Source organism: Ochotona curzoniae, unplaced genomic scaffold (genome assembly GCF_017591425.1).
Source record: "Ochotona curzoniae isolate NIBS_2020 unplaced genomic scaffold, NIBS_Ocur_1.0 contig_43, whole genome shotgun sequence".
NCBI classification, from domain to species: Eukaryota; Metazoa; Chordata; class Mammalia; order Lagomorpha; family Ochotonidae; genus Ochotona; species Ochotona curzoniae.
In genome coordinates this window covers 28490075-28500026 of record NW_024466218.1, presented here as the reverse complement: position 1 = coordinate 28500026, position 9952 = coordinate 28490075, and the positions used below count along the sequence as shown (strand labels likewise).

The following is a 9952-nucleotide window of genomic DNA, read 5'->3' as shown; positions in this document are numbered from 1 at the left end:
AGATTTCAAGACTATTCTATGAGGGGAAAAAAACAATCTTTTCACACCTGGTTTCAGGACAATGAAATATGCACATGCAAAAGAATGAAGTTGGGCTATACATACAAAACCAGACTGAAAGTAAATGAGTGACGTAAACTTAAGAGATAAAACAATAAAACAATAAGACTCTTAGAATAAAATATACAGCTCCCAAAAGCACAGGCAATGAATGGTAGTTTTAATACTAAATACTAAAGTTTAATATTTAACTTGATCAAAATTAAAAAAAAAAAATGTGCCCCTAAGGACACTAGGAAATTAAAAAGACAGAGCTGTTTCAACACAACAGAAAGATAAACAACGCTATTAAAATTTGATAAATGGTTTGCACAGACTTTTCTCCAAGGAGTATATACAAATGGTCAGTAAACATAACAAAAGATGTTAAACATTATTATTCCTTGAGAAAATGCAAACCAAAGTCACAAGAAGATGGCTATCTTCAATAAATAACAGGTATTGGAGAATTCCATGCAGTACTGGTGGAACTCTAAAAGGTACAGCTGCTGCGAAAAACATTTTATCTCTATTAGGAGATTTAGAATTACCACATGACCCAGCAACCTTTCTTCTAGATACACAGCCATGGAATGGAAAACAGAAATTCAAATTCACACAGGATTACTCTTGACATTATTATTTGTGATACCCCAATGCACCATCAACCTTGCTCTGTTTTAAATATAATTATGTGGTTCCCTCCAAAATGCACACTGAGGTCAACTCCTCAGAACTGACCAGTGGTTCAGCCATGGAAGTTAAGTGTGCATGAATAGATTAATGATTTGGTGAGTAGGCTCTCGAGGCAGGAATGGTGGCACACTTTAACCCACTGATGGGCAGATCTACATCCCATGTTTGAGTGCCAGTTGGGAGTCTTGGCTGTGCGGTGCTTCCAATCCAACTTCCTGCTACTGCACTTGGGAAGCAGCCTATCATGGCTCAAGAATTTGCATTCCAGCCAGCCATAAGAAAGAGCACTGGTTGAAAGAAGCAAGAAGGAGTCACTTCTAGTGCTGTCAGCAAGAGCATGGACCTCCTGACACCTTGAGTGAGAACATGGCCCTCAGGCTATGAGACTACAGATATTTTATATTTTCATCTTAAGCCTCAAAATTTGTGAGCTTTTATTTCAGTAACCTCAGGAAAAATAAACAGAGAAGTTTGTGATCAAGTAAACATTTAGACCTCTGTTGCAAGAAGTATCCTTAGAAGAGATTATAGATAGTAAAGAGGACTACCTGCCAGAAAATGTAGGCTTGATATAGAGGTTGCATCTGCAATAGAAATGGGGACAGGGCAAGGATAATAAGGAAAAATTCATGAAAATGATAGAGAAGGTAAGGAAAGAAGAATTTCTAGAAGGGAATTAGATAGCAATGACTGCTTTTTGTAAAAGATAAGGCTTTCAAAGATGCCATATCACATAAATATACCAAAATTACCTGTGACTTTAGCAAGAAGAGTTTTCTGTTATGAAGTCATTAAGCAAAGCCCAAACTATGTTGGAATGGAAAGGAGGGTTATTCGTATATACAGAAAAAAATTGGGGCTCTGCTTACAGGCAGAAGCAGGGTCAAGGTAGGGGCTTTACGTGAATGCCCCATGCAAATCTCCCAATAGCATGAACAAGTATGAACTGTTAGTACATTTACTTCATCATAACAGAAAATAAGTTTACAAAAACGCTGAAGGTAAAATCTGTTTTACGCTTCTGCATTAGGACGAAATATGCCAGCTCCTTGCCTCAGCCCTAATGTTTTATGTATCTTTTCTACAATGTTTTCTTACATTGCCTTTCATAAAGAAAATGGCCAATGGCTTTGGCAATACCCTCAGAGTAAACTCATCAGCAGGAGATTACTCAACCTGTCTTAACAGGCGAAACATGAAAACGCAACAAAGTGAAGGCAGTGAGGAGGAAGCTCCACGGGACTCAAAACCGCTTCCTACTGAAGCCATCTGGCAAAATACGCACACCGATACGCTGAATCCAATTCATTGCTTAATTCACCAGAACTCTGTGACATTAGTCATTCCATCACGCCCTTCTCCTTTCATCTTAAACCTTGTACACCTTCAGTTTCTACGTTTGACTTTATCTTCACCCAAAGGCTTACATCCTCCAAGATTCCAGCCGGTCTTTTCCTAGTTCTCATGGTAAGCCCTTGTTTGAGTGTCTTAGCTGAGCTCACTTTGTTCCTCGCCAACTACAAGCTAGGAACATCCAATTCTACACTCTCACATCACTGTTCCCTTTTCCCCTGTGTAGATATGTCGTGAGCATAACCATATGTCAGTCATTGTTCTACCTACTTGGCACAAAGCAGTGAGCAGGGTGGACAAAGTTTCTGAAACAATCAAAAACTGGGGGAAATCCATCAATAAAAAGAAAGCTGGAAAAATTAAAATACCAGATTTCAAGCTATATTATGGGGCAGTGGTCATCAAAACAGTATGGAACTGGTACAAAAACAGGGGGAAAGATCAATGGAACAGAATAGAAATCTCAGAAATGAACTCACACATCCACAGACAACTAATCTACAAGAAATCTTAAAACAACCCAGGGAGAAAGGGTAGTATCTTTAACAAATGCTGCAGGGAAAACCAGATATGCACTTGTAGAAGTATAAAAAAAAATCAGCTCTAAATGGATCAGGGATCTACACCTCTGTCTAGAAACCATCAAACTACTGGAAAAAAACACAGGTACCATCACACAACAAATAGGTACAGGCAGATGTCTTAAAGAAGACACCAACAGCACAGCACAGTTACAGTCAAAACAAGCAAATCAAACTAAGGGGACTAAATCAAACTAAGAAGCTTCTGTACAAGCAAAGAAATGGTCAAAAAAGTGAGAAGGCAACCAAAAGAATATATCTTTGCACTCTATACAATACATACAGAACTAATACCCAGTATCTACAAAGAGCCCCATAAACTCAACAACAACAAAACAAACAACCCTGTTAAGAAATGGGCAAAGGCTGAAACCATGTGGGAGACCCGGAAAAAGCTCCTGGCTTCAGATTTGCAGCCATTTGGAGAGTGAATCTTCCTCTCTATCTCTACTCCCTTCTATATATCTGATTTCCCAATAAAAATAAATATTTAAAAAAGAAACAGGAGAAGGACATTAACAGATATTTTTTTGAAAAATAACATTCAAGAGACTAACAGCTACATGAAAAAAATGCTAAGTTCTGCATTAGGGAAATGCAAATAAAACTACAATGAGCTTCCATCTGACTCCAGTAAGAATGGCCCATATGCAGAAATCAGAAACGCTTGTTGGCAAAGATGTGGGGGAAGGTACCCTGCTTCAGGATTGATAGTAATGTTAACTAGTAACAACCACTTTGAAAGCCACTATGGAGAGTGATCAACTGAGAACCCATCTACCAGATGACCCAGCCATCCCACTGCTGCGAATACATCCAAAGGAAATGACATCTGTATTCCAGAGAGTATCCTACCACTCTGTATTTATATCAGCACAATTCACAATGATAAAGACACATAGAATCAACCCATATGCCAACCAACAGAAGAATGGATAAAGAAACTGTGGTACATCTACTCAATGGAATACTGCTCACCCATAGAGAGGAATGAATCTTGCCATTTGCAACAAAATGGTCCCATTTGGAACTCACTGTGCTAAGTGAAGTAAATCGCTCCCAAAATGACAAATATCACATATTCTCTCTGATATAAGACAACCAACGCACAACATATATATGTAAACAAATACATATCATTATACATGAGCTATAAAAGGTAAACTAGCATACCAGGAAGCAAGGTCTGCAGTATGCACCTCTACTTAGGACTAAAAGTAAGACTCCCAAAGAAACTTGTAAATATGCCTCTAAAATATGACACTATGTTTCTACATTTATCTGTAGTAATTATGCCATGATATATTTAAATATCAGAGAGTTAAACTTGTACAAAGGGTCTATACTATACTGTTGTGCTAATATGGGGGGAATGGGAAGGAGGGGAAAGTGGGAAGAGAGGAAGAGAAGGGGGAAGTATGAGTTCCTATTCCTACAAAAGTGTACTGTGGGAAAATAATAAAATAATAAATTCCAATAGTACCTTTTTTTTAAAGAATTCTAACAATCTTCATCTTTGGAATGAACAGTCGATTCTTGATGTGCTTTTATGCATTTCCACAAGAAGAATGTTTATTTTCATCGTCTAACCTCATAAGGTAGAAACTAGAAACTTAAAATCCCTTCCAGTCTTTAAGCGTTATTCATGTTGTACTGCTCTTGTTCTACTGCTATAGATACCTAAGGAAGAGGATCACAAAGAGATGTTTTGAGCTCAGAATTCTGGAGGCTGATGGACACGCCATCACAGCACAAGCACGTGTGAGGAGAAATCCCATGGCGAGACAGGAAACGAAAGACTGGGGAGGGGCCAGTCTTGTTCCTGTTCTGATAACCGACTCTCACTAGAAGCAAAGCCAGTATTAGTTCTTCAGAGGACAATGGTCTGCTGATCTAGTCATCTCACACGAAGCTCTACCTATGCAAACTTCCATCATGGCCTAACACTGCAACAAACAGAACTGAGAGTCCAACACATGAACTTCCAGGGCATGCCCTCAAATCATGTCAAAACTACAGTTCCTTGCAATAAAAATAAGAAACTGATATGTCAAGACACATATCCACTCTCATACATAAATCTTTGTTAATTGTTAAAATGCAATGGTTCATCTACATTTTGGACTAAAATAGACTTGCTGCCTAGCAACAAGAACTTTTTTCAAAAAAAGGAGTATGCATTTTACATGCAATAGAGCACACTAATGAGCTATTAGATAGTGTTCAACTTACAAATGAGTTATTTTCTAAGGATAAAACATCCTGTTAATTGTTAAATTTCTGAGAATTCCCCCTGCAGAACAACAAAAAGACTCACAGGATGTCTTCTCTGACTACTCCCTCTGAATAAAGGAAATAAATATTTCAATTTCATGTTATTTTTGTTTTAATTCGGTATACACATTATATGGCTAATATAAATAATCATGGTATATATTCAGTTTAAATAAGTGCATCTTTAAAATAGTGTTGCTTGGATTGGTCAGTCATTAAATACCTATGTTTTCTATAGTTTAATTCATTCTATTTTTATTATTTCACCATTTGATGTTTCTGAGGATCACTTGTAGCAGGGAAGAGATAATGAACCCTGCAAGGCCCTGTTGAATCCTCTAAGTGAGGCATGTTCATTATTTAACATTTCTGACAGAGGAAGCTGGGTTTCATCCTTACCACCAAAAACAAAAGTATTTTGTGACAGAACTCATTACAACTGATTTCCCTATGTAAGCATGTATGTAATGAAACAATTTCAAAATTCTCACATGGTAATAGTTTTGACACTGCAGCTAATAAAATAGACTACAGTTCATTATCATCGGAAGTGTTTCTAATGGAAATAAGTAACCCTTAGGAAAACTTACTTTACTGATTTATTATCCCAAGGTAATGAATGTCTCAGTTTTCAAGTGAGCTGAACTAAATATGCAAAATTTCAGTGACTTATGAAAATATTGCACCAAGAAGTAACTAAACAAAATGTATAGCTGGAGATTATTAAAATGTTAGGGTCAAAGATCATTCTCAATTTACCTGGATGAAAACAATTGAGCTCTCCATCCCAAGTTCTCAGGTAACCACACACGTTTTCAAACGGACACGCACTTCTCAGAGGGAAAAACAACATGCACCAAGCTTATGTTTTCTCTGGCCATCTTCTTTCGTGAAAAATTAAGCTACTTTCTTTTATTTTATTTGAAAAAGAGAGACTTTGGGGGAGCATAGGAGGAGAGGAGATAATGGCTCCTGTGAGCACCAGCGGGTGCTGGAGCCTAGCCCAGTCTGGCATACCGAAACATCAGGTGGTCATTCTCCAATCCTGGATACTGATGCAATTGGGCTGCTGAGCACAGCCCTCCCTTCTTCCTCCTCACCTTCCCCAGATAAAGCAAGGAAAAAGCAGATTGGAAACAGTTGTCTCATCTACTTTCCCCCATTCCTCCACCCTCCCCACCCTGATCAATGTGGGCATGCATGCTTGTTAAGTAAGTCAACATCATTTAAAATCAAATCGAATAAATTTATTATATTGGAAAGAAAGAAAGGAAGGAAGGAAGGAAGGGAGCTCTCCTCCACTGGCTCATCATTTCAAATCAAATCAAATAAATTTATTATATTGGAAAGAAAGGAAGGAAGGAAGGAAGGAAGGAAGGAAGGAAGGAAGGAAGGAAGGAAGGAAGGAAGGAAGGAAGGAAGGAAGGAAGGAAGGAAGGAAGGAAGGAAGGAAGGAAGGAAGGGAGCTCTCCTCCACTGGCTCACTCCTTAAATGTCTGTAGCCTCCAGGGCTGAGCCAGGCTAAAACCTGAAGCCAAATCAAACCTCTTTTGTGGATGGTGAAAACCCAAGCACCTGAGCCATCATGCATGATGCTCAGGACCCACAACAGCAGGAAGCCAGAATCTGGAGCAGGACTGAGAACAGCCCAGACACTCCACTACAGGAAGCGGGCTTCCAAGCCAGCAGTTTAACTACTATGACAAACGCTCCATGCTTCCTTGTGAAAGAAAATAAGAAAATCAATTAAAATTATAGTAAAACCTCAGTTCTCCTCAAGGTCAAATTTCATAGTTTGATTTTGGCTTAAAAAGATTAAAACTGTAAAGCTAGTTTCAACATGGTCATATTTGTATAACATTTCATCTCAAACAAACAATTCCAACCTGTTTTGTTGAGACGCCCCATGACCTAGGGGAAGAAAAAGCAAACAAAATCAAATTTAATTTAGGAAATTTTGAGTTAGAAAGAAAGGACATCAATTGCATTTTCTTCATGGCAAAACAATTATCTTTGAATTCATTTTCATCATTGCTGACAAATAAAACACAGATTGAGTAATAGTTTTCAAATGTTTTAAAACATACAGATTTAAATCTATAGTAAAACTAAGAAGACTTTGATACAACAAAATCTTAAAGTGCTGAAATATATGCCTTTTTACTTATTTTATTTACACACATTAGCATCATAGTAAGATTAAATAGTAATTTTTCAGCAAGATTCATGATGGTGAATGCTGTTATGAACAGACATTCTTCTCATTCTTTTTTTCTTATTTTGGGTTATACCTGTGCTATTCAGGCAAGTCATTAATAAACATCCCTTGAAAATAGTTTTTCAAGAGCTACATTTTGGGGGGATGCCCTGTCTAACCATGGAAAGAATTGCAAGGTCCATGGTCTGACCATGGAGTGTGTCAGAGCTGGACTTCCTGTGTGCTTACACAGAGCAGCAGACAGCATATCCAGGTGCACATGGAGGATTGGAGTCTACAGAGGACAGCTGGTACCATAATGGAGGATGGAGGACAGAACAAATTGCTCAACTACCACAGCCAGGTGTTGGCAGTGAATATCTGGGCAAACAAAGACTCTAAGGAGGGCTGTATCAACCAGTGGGTTCTGGCGAGATTTCATTGTGATTGGAGTAGTGAGATTGGCAATAACTCAGAACTGATGAACTATAAAACCTCTTGAGCAGGACCCTCAGAGCATGCCCATATCGGGAAACCTGGGGTGATGTCAGGTGACTGTCCTCCAACTCAAGGTACAGACACATCTGGGAGATGTGGCTTCTCCCCTTATTTCCCTCATTCCCCCAGAAAAAGGAATGTGGAAATAATGGTCTCATCCACCTTTCTTGACCCTTATCACCCTAATTAAGTATGTAAAAATCATCAAAAATTAATAAATATTTTTTAAATTCCATGTAAAAAAGGAGCTACATTTTTCCTCTTTTAAAACTGTATTAATAAAAGGGCCTCCTCTGGAGCAAATAAACATATTTTTTCAAGAATTATCAGGAAAATTATGATACGAGTGAACTATATATTTCTTAAGATTTATTTATTCTTATTGAAACTCAGATTTACAAAGAGAGGGGGAGACAGAGAGAAAGATCTTCCAAGTGGTCACAGTGGCCGGAGCTGAGCTGATCCAAAACAAGAAGCCAGGAGCTTCATCCAGATCTCCCACACAAGTGGAGGATCCCAAGGCCTTGGGCCATCCTCTGCTGCCTTGGCAGGCTCCAGCAAGAAGCTGGAAAAAAAGTGGAGCAGCTGGGACATGAACCAGCATCAATACGAGATCCCAGCACATGCAAGGCAAGGACTTTAGCCATTGGGCTATCACACTAGGCCCAAAGTGAACTATATCTTCTTGCACTCCAATTTTTCAACAACAACAATAAATAAACAAACAAAAACACCATAAATGTGGGCAACTCAACTGCTTCATGCCAGACAGGAAAAAAAAAAAACATGAGACTGCGGAGTGCTCTTTTTCAATAAACACAAAAACAAGTGTGCTGCATCCACTGATATTGATCTATCATAGTATCATATCAGCACATCATTAGCATGTCAGCAGCATGGCATTAGCATATCACTATGTATCAGGTGCAGAAGGTTAAGCTACTGGCTGCAATCCCCGTATCCCATATGAATGCTAGTTTGAGTACGGGCTGCTCCACTTTCAAAACAACTTTCTTCAAAAGCACCTGGGAAAGCAGTAAAAGATGGTCCAAGTGCTTGAACCATTGCTACTCACAAGGAAGATCCCAGATGAAGATCCAGGCTTATGGCTTTGGCCAGGCCCACCACAGCCACTGCAACCATTTATGGAGTAAACCAAGAGATGGAAGATCTGTCTCTGCCCTCCTTCTCTCTAATGGTGCCTTTCAGATAAATAAGAAAATTCTTTAAATAAAAAATCCCACAGGGTTGGAAAGCATGTGGAAATGGATCCCAGCATGGGACAAGAGGAGGAATTTGTGGACAATGATAATACCAATACTGAAGGATGATAAAAGAAATGTAGCCTGCTTAGTACAGAGACCAAATAACAAACGGAATGCCATTATTCACAGAACTCAGTTGACCATGTTGACACGGAACTGGAAAGTGCAGAAGCCAAATGACGAACAGTATAGAAGACAGTGAAGCCCTGGAAGCACCTAATACAGAAATGTCAGCAGAAATGCAGGGGAAAGGAAGAGATGGACGGAGAGACTCACAGTGAAATGTAACAACCAGAGAACCGATGCTCAGTTGCTATGAGGATCATGATGCTTTGCTTACAATGAGATTGCCATTGATTTTATTTTAACGGAAGACATCAGCATAAGTCCAATGGATTGTAGGAAGCAATGCAGGAACCAGTAATACAGAAAACATTACTGAAAATACAGGAAGGACAGTCATCAATATAACCAGAGCAGTCAGGAGCATTCGGAATCAAGAGGAACAGGTCAACGCATCACCCCGGGCATGAACATGCTTCTTGAATTGTACTGTTGAACAGAGAAAAAGAAAAGAGCAGTGGGTAGAGTCAAGTTCTTGGGTATAGAAGGAAATGTGAAGAGTTCATACCTTTTAGGCTTTTAATATCAAAAAATAAGAAAGTCAGCTGCTGAGAGAGTGCCTGACTAGTAGACAAGGTTTGCCAGTAGAGAACATTGTCTTGAAAGGAGTAATGGAGATTAAAAAGAGAGCTGATGATAAAAGAAGCATGGCAAGGTTGCTGTGCAATCAATTGCAAACGTCCTGCCTTCACTGCTTGTTTGTTTTCATTCGATCTAATAAACAGCAGGAAATTTTTGCTTGTCACAATAAAAATATTCACACTGCTTATATAGACATCTGTACCTCATCTCTCACCCTGTGGTTATTTCAGCAAATAAACACGGAGTAACCCAGGGAAATCTGCCACACTTCCAAAAAGCATTAAATTCACAAATGGCTTACAACAAAGAACAGAATACACACGACTCACAGAGGCAGAACTACA

General features: G+C 38.8%; 1 long non-coding RNA gene across 1 annotated transcript in view; it reads right to left on the bottom strand.

The window, feature by feature from the left end:
• Positions 1-6829: 6829 nt before the first annotated feature.
• LOC121159707 overlaps positions 6830-9952 on the bottom strand; it is a 108103-nt gene continuing 104980 nt past the window's right edge. Inside the window, exon 3 of the long non-coding RNA XR_005884408.1 lies at positions 6830-6854. This is a non-coding gene — a long non-coding RNA (uncharacterized LOC121159707). The remainder of the gene's footprint in view (positions 6855-9952) is intronic.